We start from the raw sequence: 16,793 nt of genomic DNA, 5'->3' as shown, positions 1-16,793 counted from the left end.
GATGAGCAGATACACACACACACACTGAGAGAGCGACACACGGATCAACTGTCAGCCTCTGCACAGGATCTGACACCATTTCATTGCTACCATGGTAACCATTCTTCAATCCGCGACTTTGCCGCGTCCCAGGAGCAAGGAGAGCACAGGCATTCCCGGCTCCTCCTGATGTTTAGTGTGACTGGGATCAGCTCGCTATCCTTAAGGCTTAATTAGCTGATATGGGAGCAGAAGAATTCTGCTCTTAATTGCTGAGCGAAGTACAGGCAGACCCCACGGGCAGTTATACACAGTGGGCAGGCAACAAAACCCTCCTTAATTAGATTATTACCGAAACGGAGAGACAGAGGTAGACTGTGAGGTATAAAAAGGGAAGGAGGAAAGAAGAAAGAGTAGTGAAAGGGTGGAGAGTACAAGGGGAAGGAGGAGGAATGACAGAAAGAAATGAGGACGACAGAGGTGACAGAAAGATGATGCTGTCAAGAAAGAAATTGCCACACTTACAATCGGTGACTTGACAGAACTGCGAGGAATTTCCCTCATTAGAGAGAGTCTACCTGACCTTCCCCGCAGTGCAATTGTAAGGATTCTTTTTTTAAAGTTTCCTCTTTTAATTAGAGTCACTCATAATCCTTGTGTGGCTAATGAAGGTCTCAGAGTGATGAAAAATCATGTTGAGGGTAATATGGATGATTAACATAAACGATGAGCTGTAAAATGAGTCAATACTGCCCATAATCCACTGAGAATGCACTAGTTTGCGTGGATGGCAACTAGTAGATTATCCAGGTAAGGTTGGTGATTAAATATTCAAAGTGCCTGATGCCACTGATGATGCGCGATCAACGCTGGATTACAGTTATAGCGACTATGAAAGCTCATAAAGTCTATGCTAATCCACCCTGATAGTGTTTGGGCTGCGGGCTACACAGAGCTAACAGGATGCCACGGGTATGTGTGTCCAAAACTGTGTTTGCATCGCTGGTTTACTCACCCTCCCTTTGTCGGCGTTTGTTTATGTGTGTATTCGGTTGAGTCACCGTGTGTGGACAGGAAACACACTCCGAGGCCTCAGATGTGCACACAACCCCTTAAAGGACATACATCAATCTCTCAACACCAATCCAATAAGCGTGACAGCTGGTCGAGAGGCGACAACATCTGCAATGTGAAGCCCGGAAGCCTGGAATAATGAGAGTACAGTAAATAAGCTCATACTGACAGCCAGGGGTTTTCATATGTCATCAGCGTGAAAACCTCAAACCACAGAAATATAATTGTTTTCTGAGGGGTGTTTTGAAAACGAGAGCCAGGGAATCAACTGGCTTTTTCTCAAAGATGCTGAGAAAGAAATGGAAAATATAACCCCCCCCCTCGCCAGTTAATGAGAAAAACTGCCATTTTAAAGACTCTAGAGTTTCTGTAAATAAATTAAGGTTACACCGGCTGCCAAGCTTTTTCAAATCATACAAACATCAGGCCAGGCGTTCACACATACACACCAGACAAACACACATATGCACAGAAAATTACTGCAGACCCAACCTACCAAGAAGGGGGGCGAGAAGCATTAATTGAATGTCATGGGTCATTACATTGGAGTGCCTGTGTACTGGAGATTGAATTAGTCTGATATACTGACACAGAACAGGCTTATAGAAGACAGGCCAACAGGAAATAAGATTGGAAAGTGCAGGCAGGGGACAGGAGGAGGGCGGCTGGGAGGGAGAAAGTGGGTGAGAGAGTGAAAAAGAAGCGCCGAGAGACGGGAGTGGCGGCTGTTCACACTCATATCTCCGACGTGCAGGGCGGCTTTACCGTTATGTTCCCCTCTCCTCCATCGCTCCTGCTGTCATCTTGTCTCTTGCATTACAATCATGTACACACACACACACACACACTGAAGAACTGTTCATCAGCTGCAGCTCTAAATATGAGTGTTCATCAGCTTTGTGCAAGCAGCAGCAGAGAAGCGAGAAACAGGCCAGACAGCAGCAATAACACAGGTCCCAGGTCCTTATCACAGCCTTGACATGGGACCAGCTATCTCTGTTTACCCTTCTACTTCTCTGAGAATAAAGCCAGGACTGTCCAGCTTAATACGCCAGCTCTCAGCCTGAGGTAGACTCAAACAAATTCAAGCATTCAGCACATGTGCAGACGAACACTAGGACACAGATAAAGACACACGTATGGAACGTACTGAATACTTTGGTTACTGCAGTGCATTTTACACAAAGCAGCAAAAGGTATCTCACTGGGCACCGCATTCAGAGTTTGAAGCTTCTGTACTGTAAGAATCCAACAGTGTTTACAGCTGCATCACCACTGCTCTTGATTCGTCAGGGCTTCAAAGCTTTCGCTGAGCAGGTTCACCTCATTCAAATCAGAATCAGAGGAGTTACTGCTGAGAGCCAATCGAGAACTCAACTGTGATCGTTCTGTCTGAGAAGAGCCACTTTTTTTCACTGCTGCAGTGAAGTAGATGCTTTTAGGTACTTTTTGGTATTGTTTTTGGTTTTAACGTTTTGTTATGTGGGTCAGCATGCATCATTTTGGTACCATGAATTACAGTGACTTGTGCTGCCTACCTCTGCACACCTGCTCAGACGTACACGCCACAAAGAGCAGCTACATTTGTATCTTTAAAGTGACACTAAGTGACTTTGGGAGGAGGAAATAACTAAATATACAAGAAGTTGAACTTCTACAAATAAAAACTTGAATTTATCAGAAATAAAATGCTCCATTTCTCAATTCAACACACTTGGAGGTTTTGCTGCAGCTAACATTAATTAATGTTAAAGCAACATTATTCAACTTTTTTTACCGTAAAATAACTAAATCATTTTGATGTTACAGTGTCTTGTAATAGGGTGAACGGCATCTCTGTCATAGCCACTCCGCCACTTGTTTCTGCTTTATTTACAGCACAGGTGATGCACTCAGAAACGGTGGGGGGCGCCAAATGCACAACATGCCAATTTCTACATAATACTGCTTTAGCAAACTTTAGATAGATATTGCAGTGTAACCGACATCACTGAATTAGTTCGCACCACCTCCTGAATCTCTTCAACTTGTGCTGTTATTACACTACATTTTAGCTTTTCGCATTAGCCACTGTGAAGCAAAAGTCTGACTTGGACCTTAGGAATTAGTAGCATCTAACGGTCAAGTTGCAGACAGTAACCAACTGAATATCACTCATCTCACCCTCTCCCTATGGTGGCCGCTTTAAACTCAAAAGCCCCTGTCTTGGGCCAGACTTCATAGAAGAGGACCCGCGCTCACAGTAGATATAAAAGTCTCATTTGCAGGTGTGGGTAACAAGTTTGCATAAATGGCACACTACAGCATGGAGATGCTCCAGGGCAACAAACTGAGAAAACCAAAGTAATTCACTGACAAGACCACTGGGAACTGGAAAGTGTCTGATTGCTGAGCCAGATCGAACAAAGGACACCGCTCGCACCCAGATCATGAAGTCAAAACTAGCAGACGTTTATCTGATATCTCAGTGATGCGTCTGTGTGTGCTCTGCAGGAACAGATCAATCCCTCCGCTCTCTAGAAGAGCTATTTGAGCACAGTCTGGTCCATCTCACTCATTGTCTCTGTCTATGCATAGTACATTACAACAATACTGTGCCACAAATACATCTTCTGGGCCAATTTGCCTTTAATCTTCTTCACTCCAGTTCTGTCAGGTCCATTCTAGTTCATCATCCAGAACTCTTGTTTTCAGTCCTAATCCTGTGTGATCTAGTCTTGTCCAGTCTGATAGCCTGAATTCAGAAGGGGCCAGATTGTTCCGTTTGTGCTACACAACATCTGGCTCTAAACCCCAGAGAGAAAATGACAGAGGGAACTTCTGTCTATGGGCTTCATTAAACAGTGGCAAAATCCCCCCGCAGGGCTGTAGTGAGAAGGCTACTGTTTTTTAACAGGTCAGTCTTTTCAGACTGCTTTTTCTGTGAGGAACTGCAAATTAATATTGTGAGATGCAGGATAATAGAAAAAATATATATATTTTATGTCAGTATGATGTTGTCTTTATTTTACAAAAGAAAAAGGGGAAGCTAAAGCTTTTTACCTCCAGTCGTTTGCTGGTTATTAGCTATTTGCAAAGGCCATAAGAGGAAAAAAAACGTGTCTGGGAAAACATCTGTCAGTTTGTTCTGTTTCCGACTGCTAAATGGAAACTATGTTCTATCGGAGCTCAGGGCAAACAATAGAAACCATGCTCATACAAAGAAAATGAAAGGAACAAACTGATGGCTTTAAAGTCTTTCTATCTATTATTCAGTTGTTCCGAGTCTCATTTGCCTCGGTGGAAGGAAATTGCTTGTAAGAATATCAAACACTACGGAGCTCAAGGATTCCAATTACATTCACAAACATGACTAATAACGCACAGGATACATGTGGAGGATGACCTCCAATGTGTCTTTCTGTTCAACATAGAAAGATCGGTTAATGCTGCTGCCAAATACTAGCAGTCTGCTGCTTTGCAGCTTGTAATAGGTACATTTAAAGGAATGAAAACCTGAAGGACGTTGCCTGATTTCTAAGAAAAAAGGTCAGCAACGCCCACTACTGAGTTCACTGACTGCATGTGAGAACACAAGAGCAAAAGTCAGAGTTTTAGAGTAGCGAGAAGATCAGCGTGGTTTCTGCCTGGTTCTTCAGTTTACCAAAAGTTGTATAATTTCATATTTCACCTACAAGAATGAAGGACGTTGTGTGCAGATTTTGCACACACAAACATGTCAACACGTCCGTCCACTAACAGAACTGTGTCTGTATCCATTTCGAGTCCTATCCAGCCCTTTGTTTGGACCAGAAGCAGCGGCTTAAATACTTGGGGTCAGGCTAACAATAGGCCTTCACACGTCAACAGCATATTCACTTTAAACCTTAAGCCATGGTTCTACTATGGGGAGAACCTTTCAACAAGGCTATGCTGGGCACTGAAAATTGCCCGGATTTACATCACACTGCTGCTCAGTACAGAGGAGCTTAAAAGAAGGACTCTTCATAACTTTTCCACTGAATGAAAAGGAATAACAAGTCGTGTTAGCAATCAGAAAATGCTACACGGTTTTTGTTTGTTATACTGCAGTAAATGAGTCACATTTTTATTCCACCATACAACATTTAAACGACAATAAAAATCCCCTCATCCTTCTTCTTTGTGGTTTAACTAGGGCAGTGCCAGTTTAAAATGTTCCTCTTCAGAGTGGCCGGATTGCTGGGGCTCTGGGCTGCTGGTGGCTGTCTTAATAAAATTGCTTGCAGAGCTGTAGAGCCGACACAGTCCTGGATGCAGCAGTATGCATGCATCACCAGGTGTTTTATCTTTTAAAACTGTAATAACAGCAACATCACAATACACTACTAGTTTTAGTTTGTCACTTATTATTTTTGTTTTTGTTATAGTTTATTAAGTTGTTCCAAAGCAGGAGCCACACCTCACTGAAAACAAAGACTAATATTGTATTTCTGCTTCTTTGTGAAATTACATTTCATCAACTGAAGGCACGCCAAAGACACACTGCACACATGGCGTCAATTGTACACAAGTTTTTTTATATTATGAATGTCACAGTACCCAATAAAAAATGTGATTCAGCAATGCAGAAGATTCCAAAAGGAAAGCTGCAGGACATTTAAATACGCATGTTTTTTCATCCCGCTGTAACAATAAATGAACGAAATCTTTACGGCAATATCATCGCTATTGATACACCAGCCTATAGTTACAAAGGATAGGCTGACATTATTTAACGATGGTAGCTAGATGACTTTAACTTAATAGCATCGTCTGTCTGGAACTGTCGTCTGCTTGCAGCTTGAAAACCACTTACCCAAACTACTTCATTGTCAGCACTGCACTTCCTTGGGCTCTTAGCAACGCAACTGCCAAGTGCGCAATCGATCTTGTGAATGGTTGTCGAAAAAACTGAAGGGCAGACATACATACAGACAAAGATTCCTCCCATTGTAGTTACACGAATGTTAAGTGAATAGATACTCTGCAAAGTCTCAGTCGAGTACAGCTACGTTCTGCGGCCTCTGACCCTCTGTGTGATAATATATTCTGTATTTCAGTGTGCTGTAGCTGATGACACTCCAGGTGCTCCTACTGAGACTCTGTTTCCTTGTCTTCTCGCGTATAAAGCACTGATTTAACTGAGGTTCATAAGTATGTACCGGAAAATGTAAGGAGAGTGTGTTCAGAAAGCTGTTCATGGTTGTGAAGAGTAAAAAAAAAAAAGGGTTCAACTTAATCTGCGTTAGCATGGACATGACCTTAGGGCTACCAACCCTGTCCTGCTGCTGCCTCGTCTGTCAAAGGACAGATAACCCTCACGCCAAGCCCTCCCTGCAACTGTTTCTCTTATCAGTCTATCGCTCGATCTCTCTTATCCCTCCATACACAAAAGCATCTTCCCTCTTCAGTGGGCTCTCCTCACGCCTTCGTGGTATTCCAGCACAAGGAGCAGCTGCCCGCTCTCATTAGCGATAAAGGAAGTGACACACCATCTATTATTCATCGGAGCACACAACCAATCCCTTCTAGCTGCACCTCCGTTAGCATCGTGGCTACTTCCACTCATGGGGGTTAATGAGGGTGGTGAAGTAACTGCTATCACTAATTAGCACGTGGGCTAATTGGCGCTCGCTACATCAACATTAGCAGATGTTGAAAAAGGGTTGAAAAAGGATGGTGACATGAGATAAAAATGAGCAGGGACAGCTGGGCATGGGAGGCCGAGCTGGAGATGGCAGGAGGATCGGCAGAAAGAAGAGAAAAGAAGGGTGTGTTGTTTGAGGAAAGAGGTGTCAAAAAGTGAGGAAATGACAGGAAGTGGCAGAGGGGGAGATACGCAGACAGGGATGGCAGGAATGAAGGAGAAAGCATAAGGAAGGAGAGATATGACAAAGAGCCGGGGAGCGAGAAGGTGTGCTGTACGTTGCCGTAGAGGAGTAGATCACTTACAGCGCTGTCATGTCACGGTACATCCCCTTCCACTCACTGTGACAGGTAAATACAACACACACACAAACACTTACACCAAACATACATTAATATTCAAACGTACAATATAAGCAAGTTTAAGCTGATGTGTTAACAAACTCCAACGGAAACATGGGTTATAAATAAATCTGTATACCCCCCCCCGCGCGCGCGCTCATTAATTACTACTTTCCACTGACACAGCCCAAACAGAGGAGACACACACTCGCATCCAGTCAGGAAATCCAAGCATGGTTGGGCAAACATGAAATAAGACATTTTTGTGCTCGCATGCTAACACAGACGAGCGTGCGGACACACAGTACCCCCACCCCACACACAGTCACACACCTCCTGGTGATAAAGAGCCTGCCTGACACCAACTGAGTGTGAAGCCAGGCGGGCGAAAGGCAATGGTGGAGCTGCACAGTCTGCAGAGTGGGCAGGACGGCTCTGGGAAGAAAATCAGCACTTATGAATTCACACTCTATTGATTTTAGTGTGATGACAGCCTTCCAGGCTCGGCTTTCGCTTGCACACACACACAGTTAAACAGACACACATGTACCATAGGGGAAATCGGACATGTGAGACGCACATTCAAACATGGCCTAGGAAAATAAGAGTTGGCTGATTGCCACATTGAGTAGCTCAATACTCATTTCACTGCGTTGCATGTGTGTGTGTGCTGCCTGATTGCCGGCGTGCCCACAGCTGCCAAAGCTGTGTGTGAGGAGCGCTAACATTCTGTGAACAGAAATACACCACACTGTCCCTCTCTCTCTCGCACACACGTACACACACACATACACACGTTTTTTTCCGCTCCTTCACGCTCTTTCTCACACATCCCAGGCGAAAAAACATGTGACCTGTGTTCTACCCTGCAGAAATAGACTCGGAGAGCGGGAGTGAGAAAAGAGAGAGGTGAGGTGTAGCAGATCAAAGAAAAAGAAGATGAGCAATGTGAGGTAAACTAAATGGAATAACAGCAGATGAAAACAGAGAAATGGGGAGAGCAAATTGCTCAGGAGAGAGAAAAGAGTGGAGAAAAAAAGCAAATAATTAGAGGACGCGAGCACACGGGACAAAAAAGGGAGGATGAGTCAAAAAAATGGGAGTGAATTCTCTTGGGGTTGTTTGCCTCTCACCTGCCATCCGCCTCCTTTCACCTCCTGTCCTTCCTGTTTCTGTTTCTGTGAGTACCAGTGACCCTGTCTCTCTTATAACCTCGGCAGAGAAAGGAGGGAAAAAAACAGAAAAAAAAAGGAGGGAGGAAGGGTGGAAGAGGGGTGGAGGTGTTGGCAGAGATGGTGCTGAGGGGTGGAGAGAAGAGAAGAGAAGAGAAGAGAAGAGAAGAGAAGAGAAGAGAAGAGAATAGGCTGGCCAAGTTTGTACGTATCACCAGCCAACCTACTGCAAACAACTGGCCCTATAACATAATGTGGCTCAATGGAGAACACACACACACACACACACACACACACACACATTACTGGTGGAAAATCCTGGTCAACAAAAACACACAAAAACACGTCCATCCACCACAACCTCCCTGAAAGTGACGATAGTGCAGCAACTTTAAGTGTGTGTAGATAGCGTGTGTAGATAGCGTGTGTGCATGTGTGTGTGTGTGTGTGTGTGATGTGTGATGTGTGTGTGTGTAAGGAGATTTAAAGTGCAAATAACCACGAGGGACACGTGAAGCAGAGAGGTCTTGTGCGTGTTTGTGTGTATGTAAAGTTTTTGTGTCCCTGTTCATTCATGCATCTGGTTTGTGCACACATGTGTGTTTCTGTAGTATGTGTGCTTGAGTGTGAGTGTGTTTAGCCCGCAGCATAAGGCCTGCCCTACAGTGAACTCCCACCATGCACCAGCCTAATTATTACTGGAGGACTTGGAGTCAAATGCCGACGGGCCGCATGAGGCTTTGACCAGGTCGTGCTGGATCAAAAATGCTTTTTGGAAACATCAGACTGCCCTTGCTGACATACCATCTCTGTGAAATTCATTGAGTAAACCCCCTAGTTAGCTCCGTCCGTCTCAATAACAGAGAGCAGTCTAATGAGTAAACTCTGGCTAGCCCAGCTGGCTCTGTAGTGTAAATTAGGTAAATAATTAACAGCCTTTAAATAGGCTAACTGCCCGGGCTAATGGTTTCTATCTCTTATCTCGCTCCTGCACCGATACCTCAGACCACCAGTGCTAATTCCCCTCTTAGCGAGTGTGTGGAACACATTTTAAAAGCAAACACTGACCCTAAGACAGCTCAGCAGCAGGCACGCAGCATCTGTAAAATATAGCCTCCACACTTTGGCTTGACATGCCATGTGAGTGCACAGATATATGGAGCACATGAAATATTCATATGGATGTGTGGCATAGCTGCAGCAGTGCCAGCCTCTAAATCTAACCAGCCTGCACCTATGTTGGCTGATGCCAAAGGGTTCATTTTATTTAAGACTGGAGGGAGAGAAGTTGACACTCAAACTGCTGATAGTCTAACTGCTAATTTGTGCTTTGACTGTGTCATAAATCACTTTGTTTACTTTGATGATGCTGTTTGTAATGACTAAATAAGTAAGACGACGTAAAGAGGTCTGTGAGTGTGCGGGAGAGACAAAGTAATACTGATGAGCTCACTGCATGAAACCAGACACAGAAAACATACAGTACAGCCAGCCCGTCCTCCTCAGGAAAATTACCATAGGCTTTCTCTAGCTGCTGCATTAGTTATTACGGCTGTAGGGGAGAACGTGAGGGACAACGCAAAATAGCTACAGGGTCGGGGATGGTGGATGATTAAACAAGCACAGCATTGTCCATCAGGAGACTGCTGTCCAATGTGAAACCAAAAGTCAACGGTGAGTTCTTTTAACTTTACAGTAGTGAAGTGACATCATGTACAAGACATAACATAAGTGACCTAGCTAAGAGCGGTATGCGTTTTTTCTTCCTGTTGTTTTGGGAACATTGAAATATGTCTTTTTGAGAGACACCGACAATCAACCTACTCAGTCATTTAGGTGAGGATGTGTTGGGATAAACAGAACAATTCCAGTCCACATTAAACATGCAGTATATGACCTGACTGACATGCACAGAAACATTCTGTTGGACCATCAGCACTGGATTGGAGTCAGTCTAGCACCAGATATCCGTTATACAACAAGTGCATGTCTTCTATTTCAAAATAATGCTAGACAATATAATTTGATTTCTTGAAAAGGATGACTTCTCGGTCAAACATATAAACTCAGACAATGTCATCATCTTCTGTAGCTAAATCCGCCCCTCTCCCTATATGTCCAACACTCTGCGTGAAATCAGCTCACATCCTTTCATCTAAAGCAGCGGACTGAAAGAGGGTGTAATGCGGCCTGGAGGGTTAAGCTTCCCTCTTGCCGATCACATGAACTGTCTCCTGTCAGGAGGGATCAGATCCCACCTCAGACCCCTAGGACTTGTATAGTCTCACTCCTCTCTTGTCTCTTCTCTGCGTGTTGAGGTTAGACTCTGTCTGTCCATCTTGCTTGTTCTTGTTTTCGAAGAAATGAAAATGCAATGTCAAAATGGTGTGCACTGAAAGAAACAATAGTTGGGAGTGAGTTGCTGCCTCAAGTATCTTGCTGTGTTTTTCGCAAGAGAGGGTAAGAAGGGTATGAAATCGAATGGTGGATTGGGTCTGCACAGTTATACAGGGTGTTAGACTGACCCTCTCAATCCTGGTGGTGGTATTCCCACGCCAACACATGACCCTGAGACCCGTGGGGATTTAGCTCCGTGAAGGATCTCTTGAGGCAAGGTAAACGAGCCTTAACGTTGGGTGATGCTCAAATCAAGCCAGTTAGTGCGTTGGTTCGTACAACTTCTGATAGAGGTTAACAGTTAACTTAAGGTTTGGTTGAATTGAGTTTCAGCAGAAAAAATATTTGGTTAGGTTGAAGGAAAGTTAATGGTTTGGGTATAAAAAAGAATTAGTTAAAGTCAGGGCACCGTTGTTGATTACAACGATAACTACGTGGTTAATGTAATGGAACAATCGCTGCAATCCCTAAAAAAACACTGACTCTCAGTTTGAAATGACAAATAAACAGTGGTCTTCGTGTTCTAGTCCAATGTTTTCTTGACCATTCCTGCCACTTCAACTTTCTCTATACATTGACTTTGTGGCTCTATACTATTGCTTCTGTCTTTATTACTACAGCAACTAGACATCTTTGTCACTTGAACATTAACATGTTTTTTCGGTCACTTTCAAAAGATCATTTCTGTTTTTCTTGAGAGAAGAGTCCAACCTGTTTTCATTCCAAGGTCCCTGAAGAAGACTCTTGGACGGAAGAAGCCTCTTGGATGAGAGTTAGGACATCTTCAAGAAACTGAAACAAGTCCAGTTGCCTACGATACAGCGCTTAGAACTTACTAACACACACTGAATGTTGTGAAATGGTCATAGTTTGGTTAGATTTAAGCAGCAAAACTACTTTAAGTGACTACTAGGTTTAGTAAAAGATCAAGGTTTGGGTAAGTATGTGAAGTCATGTTGCGTATATGTAAGTTAAGGCTATTACATTATGTTTAAATAAGTCAAGTTAGCATTTGGTTGCAGTTGCAAGGGACATGAATAGTGGTCTGCGGGTTTTGTCTGAACCATCCATCTATCCTAACCTCTACTCTACAGTGACTTTTTCGATCTTCATACTACAATAATATTGCTATGGGTTGTGAGTTTAGATTGCAGTTAGTTTAAAGCCTGGTGCATCTAATACACTAAATCGTACCTTGTGCATCCATATGGGACAATCATCAGAACCTTGATGGACTGAAACCTGGCTTCAGAGATCTTTTCTCTCCGTGTCTGAGACAGAACATTACTTCTAGGAGTCCAACATTCCTGCCTGGTACGTAAAGTATATGTGACAAAGTGTATTGTTGTATATCAGCCCCGCTCCAGCATGGGCAAAAACACATAGTTAAAATGTTAAAATAACAACAGGCAGCATTATGCAAAGTCTGGCACCCCAGGATGTATGTGTTTGAATGTGTGTGGCTCTGTGCGAGTGTGAAAACCTAAAAATGTTTTAACTGCTGCACTCTACAGCTCATAAACATATAGTTCAGCAGAACAGCTTGGAGCCAAATGCAGAGTGTTTTTCTAAGTGTGGGCGTTAGAAAGAAATTATTTGTAATATGCAGCATGTAATTATCATAAATAGTTAGAGGCCACCGCCAGGCAAGGCTGTCATCACTCACCATCAGCCCGCCTTAAGTAAGTTTAGCGCGCATTAATTCCTCATCTCACCTGAAATCAGGTTTCACTGTCGAATATTTTGACTGTGCATGCTAAATGATCTCAGTTCTGGGAATACCAAATTTTTCATAATACCGTCAGGAATACACTTCTGGTAATCATTCTAAATGTCTGCAATATCCCGTAGCATCATTTTGTGTATGTTGTTACAGTCTGGGAACACTGGCAGCTTGAGATTCATGCCAAGTCTTGCAACACACAATTATCTGTGCAAGTGCAGTCTGACTCCGCAGTATGTGCGTGCATGTGTCTGAGTGGGTGCAAGTGTGAAAAAATACAAAACTGTTTTTGCTGGCAGAGCTCAAAGTTCTCAAATAACTTCAGATCCACCAGCTTGAAACCTTCTGGAAAAAAGTTTTTTTTCTGAAAATGAACTATATCCCTGATTCCAAAAGAAGCTGGAATGCTTTGTGAAACAAAAGTACAACAGAATGTTGCTTATCATTTGACATATATCTAATTGAAAACAGTACAAAGACAATATGTTTTAGGTTTTCAGGTTTTTTGGAAGTACATGCTTCTGAATCTGATGCCAGCAACATTTCAGTTGGGACGGGAGCAACAAAAGATCCACCCGGAACACCTGGAACATTCGACAGGTCAACAGGTTAATTAGTAACAGGTGTTGGTATAAAAGGGGCATCCTCGAAAGTCACTCACAAGCAAGGGTGGGGTGAGGTTCAACACTTTGTGACACACATGATTTATATTACTACATGGGCGGAGAAGCGTTTTTATTAATTAAACACAGCATCCCAACTTTTGGGGAATCGGGGCTGTAGATGCGCAAGACGAAAAAATGGTAGGAAATGTTATTTACTCACAAATTTGAGAAAAAGGGATGATACCTTCTGTTTTGTCTGTGAGACATGAATAAAGAAAATCCATTTGCCAGCTGCAACTATTTGTGTTGGAAATTCAGCAGAGTTCAGAGCTGGGTTTGAAATACGAAAGGTGAACTTTACGAAACTGAATAAGAGTAATGCTGATTTAATGTTTATCATACCTTGTGTCTTCAGAGACTTCTTTTGAAAACTGTCTTTATCCAGCTCCAGTAAAAAGTCTAGTTTATAAATGAGATCGTGTTTTGCTCGGGGATACGTGATTTAAAAAAAAAATCCAATTTACCAGAACATCACTGCTCAGGCTTGGCATCTTTTCAGCTTCCAGTGTGCCTCATTTATCAAGCAAAGATACTGTATACATTTAGAAAATCTCTAGATCTACAATATTTTGCAAATATGTTGGCTCACCACATCTTTCAAGCTGATTTTAATTTATACTGCTATCATTTTTTCACTGTTTGAAATGTAAGCTGTGTGAATGGATAATCGAAGCCATACATCATCGCTTGGATACACACGTAGTATCAACTATCTCTTCTTGGAAGTGCAGAATTCCAGCTCAATACCATATATAGACTAACCTTGCACCACCGACCGACAACATCGTTGGCCATCACCCCTGTCTAAAAGAATGTGTGCTACATTTTTTCTTTGTTTTCATTGCTCTGTTTTCTCATTCCTTCACGGAAGATGCATATGCAGACACAGAGATGAGGATAACACACAAGCCTGCACAGTCTCCTCTCATTATTTTTTATCCTGTGCAAGCCCTAAAAAAACATCCTCTCGTCTCAGATGTTCAGTAATGTGTGCAGGTGAGTCTGTGTGCAGTGAAGTAACATTACCAGTAAACACTTTCTGACTGTTAAAGTCTAATCAGGAGTGAAAAGAAGAACGGACTGTCCAGCTATCAGAAATCTACCGAGAATAAATTAACAGAATTTTGGTTGTAGACTAGCTCTTAATAAATACTTGAAGCACTGAGAATGTTTAAGTGTAACAACAAATATCCATTAGGAAGATGATCTTAAGATGGAAAAAAACAGTAAACGACAAGGATTTTCCACTAAGAGTGTGTGTGTGTGTGTGTGTGTGTGTGTGTGTGTGTGTGTGTGTGTGTGTCTATATGTGGCTGTGCCAGGGCTGGCAGACATCCTGAGGAAGGCCAGTCGCTGATAAGGCCTCCAGGCAAAAGACTGTTTATACGTTGAAACAGACGCCCACCGAACTGAACACGGTGCACACCTCATTGCTCAAGTGGAAATGACCTGAACTTTGGTGAGCGCTGTGTGTGCATGAGAAACGAAGAACAAAGAAGAAAAAGAGATTCTGTGAGACAGTCTCGAAGACAGAAGTCTGCTGATTTAAATCCATAACCTACAGCCCTTTCTTGCATGTTTTCTGTCTTCTTTCTCTCTCATGTAAGTGGGTCAAATGTATTTGTACAGCACCTTTTACAGTCCCAAAGGTCCCAAAGTGCTTTACAGGTGCATTATAAAAGATACAACAAGAAATCATTAAAACAAAAATGATCACCCAAGCCATGTATATAATAAATACCCTTAACACAATAAATACCCCCAAAAATGCAGACCTAGTGCATACAGGCTACCTAAATAGATACATCTCTAACTGCCTTTCGAATTAATCCACAGAATCAGCAAACCCATGCAGCATGCACTCTGCAAAGTAACTAGTGACCAAAGCAAAGTCCTTTCAGGCAGGTCTTGCCACTCGGCAGCCATCTTTGCAATGCCCCATGTTAGTTATTTCGAATAACGGTCAATGGTCATGGGGACATAAAAACTGCATGTACAGAATTACCAATCAAATTGGATAAGAACAATTAAAAATTCAGGGATTTTGCCCCAAAATAAGGCAGGTTATACATTCTACCACACATGTACACAGTTTCATGAAATCTGCTTTTTTTACTGCTCAGTCCAGGGTGCCATGATGTGACGTTGTCTACCCATCCAAGAGCCACCAGAGCGCTTGAAAAAAATGCAAGCTTAACGTCTAATGTTTGGATAACCTGACCTTTGTTGGTAATCCATTAGTGTAATATCTTCCACTTCTGTGACTATAAGAAGTCGATTAGCAGCAATCAAATCAGTGGAAACTGTCATGAATCCCTCAACTCTGCACTGGCATCAGTGCAGCAGTCAGCAAATTTGTATAGTGAGTAAATTGTACGATATTTGCCTTCAAATGCTAGAGAATACTCAAATAAAGTACCAGTACCTCAAAACTGTACATAAGTACAGTACCTGAGTAAACTACTCTTTATTCAAAACCTCAGGAATATTGCACGTCTTTTACTCCAGTCATTTCACAGTCTTCATCTCTTCCACGTAGGTGTACTCTGTAAGCTAACAGAGAGGCAATACATTAAATGCAGCGAGAAAAAGGCCTTCTTGTCAGCTAGGAATAAAAGCAGCTAGGGTGGGCAACAGGGAAACAGAGGACACAATTGTAGTTGTGGACACATTCCTCCTCTGTATGCCTCTCCTGCTTCTTGTGCATTTCGACTCGCCCAGATGATTTCTTTCGTCATATTTCCCTGGTTTGTCCTGTCAGTTCAAACGCATACCGGAGCCCCAGAAGAGTCACTTTAGCCCACAAATTCTACTCAACATGACAATGTGTCATTCTCGCTGCTGCACAGCAGCTTGTTTTGAGGCGCAGAGGGGAAATGCATCTGTACTATAGTTAGCAGTGTGCATAACAACAGCTTTGGTGCTTTTCCACTGTGTGCAAAAAGTAAACAAGAGCCGAGCTCAAGGAGTCTGCAATACAGTCGCAAACTGCAGCCAGCCAGTAAAAGTTATTTGCTTTTTGGACGAGATTTGTCACTCTGAAAGCATTGCAGGCCTGTCTTTAAGTGAGCATGATATCTTGTGTGGAATTCCATTCACTTTAGGACTGTTTTATTTGAGTCAATAAACCATAAAACAACTAAATCGATTTTATTCCTTGTCGCTTCAGTGCGCTGGACAGAGATGACAATGTGCCTCAGCTGTCAGGAATTTAATCTGGGCAATTTCTGAGCTTGCACGTTTCCATCGGGTGTGAAACAGTGCATCCGAAGTGTGACACACAATATGATCAGCTGTCATTGATTTTGGAGGTAGCACATTACCAGCGGCTGATGGCAGGAGTGGAACTTCAGCATTAGCCTCTTATTGATTGTCTCCCTTCTTAAATATGATCTGTTTCTATTCATCACCCAAGTGTCCATCAATCTGAGCACGATTTCAGTTCTGCCAAGGTGGCGACCTGGGCAACAAAAAAACGGAGAAAAAGAGAACACATGGGCCTCAGAGAAAGAGACAGGAAGAGAGATACAGAAAAGAAGTGGAGTGAGACAGTTTTATCATTTAGTGTGGGTGAAGCATGGCTAAGCAATAACCTGATTGTGGCTTTGGTCTGCTCTCTCCCACAGACAGCCTCTTCCTGTAGGGCTGATCTCTGCTGACCTGTGGGGGCGAGAGACTACACAGACTACAGCCCAGCCTGTAGTCTAATATCACTAATAATCACCGCAGCGAAGAAAGCGCAGTTGGAAAGCACTGAGGCAGGGGATGAGGATAGTGCTCATGGGTCTGTTATTG

At 42.9% G+C, this 16,793-nt stretch overlaps 1 protein-coding gene and 1 long non-coding RNA gene across 8 annotated transcripts in view; one reads left to right on the top strand and one right to left on the bottom strand.

The window, feature by feature from the left end:
• Nucleotides 1–16,793, bottom strand: part of kank4 (KN motif and ankyrin repeat domains 4) — an 83,128-nt gene that overhangs the window by 25,697 nt on the left and 40,638 nt on the right. The window contains exon 2 of one of the 7 annotated variants that reach the window (XM_030433177.1): nt 995–1,183. The exons of 5 other annotated variants lie outside the window; for them this stretch is intronic. The gene's annotated coding sequence lies outside the window, so the exon portion shown is untranslated. Of the gene's footprint in view, nt 1–994; nt 1,184–8,174; nt 8,214–16,793 lie in introns of those variants that run through there. One more of the 7 variants, XM_030433179.1, reaches the window with a different exon arrangement.
• On the top strand, nt 6,761–15,424 carry LOC115591301 (uncharacterized). The gene is made up of 4 exons (XR_003985932.1): nt 6,761–7,050; nt 11,834–11,924; nt 13,870–13,994; nt 14,321–15,424. It is a non-coding gene; the product is annotated as an uncharacterized LOC115591301 (long non-coding RNA).

This window comes from Sparus aurata, chromosome 11, assembly GCF_900880675.1.
Source record: "Sparus aurata chromosome 11, fSpaAur1.1, whole genome shotgun sequence".
Lineage (NCBI taxonomy): Eukaryota > Metazoa > Chordata > Actinopteri > Spariformes > Sparidae > Sparus > Sparus aurata.
Note: the sequence above shows the minus strand (reverse complement) of the source record. Positions and strands in the feature narration are given on the sequence as shown.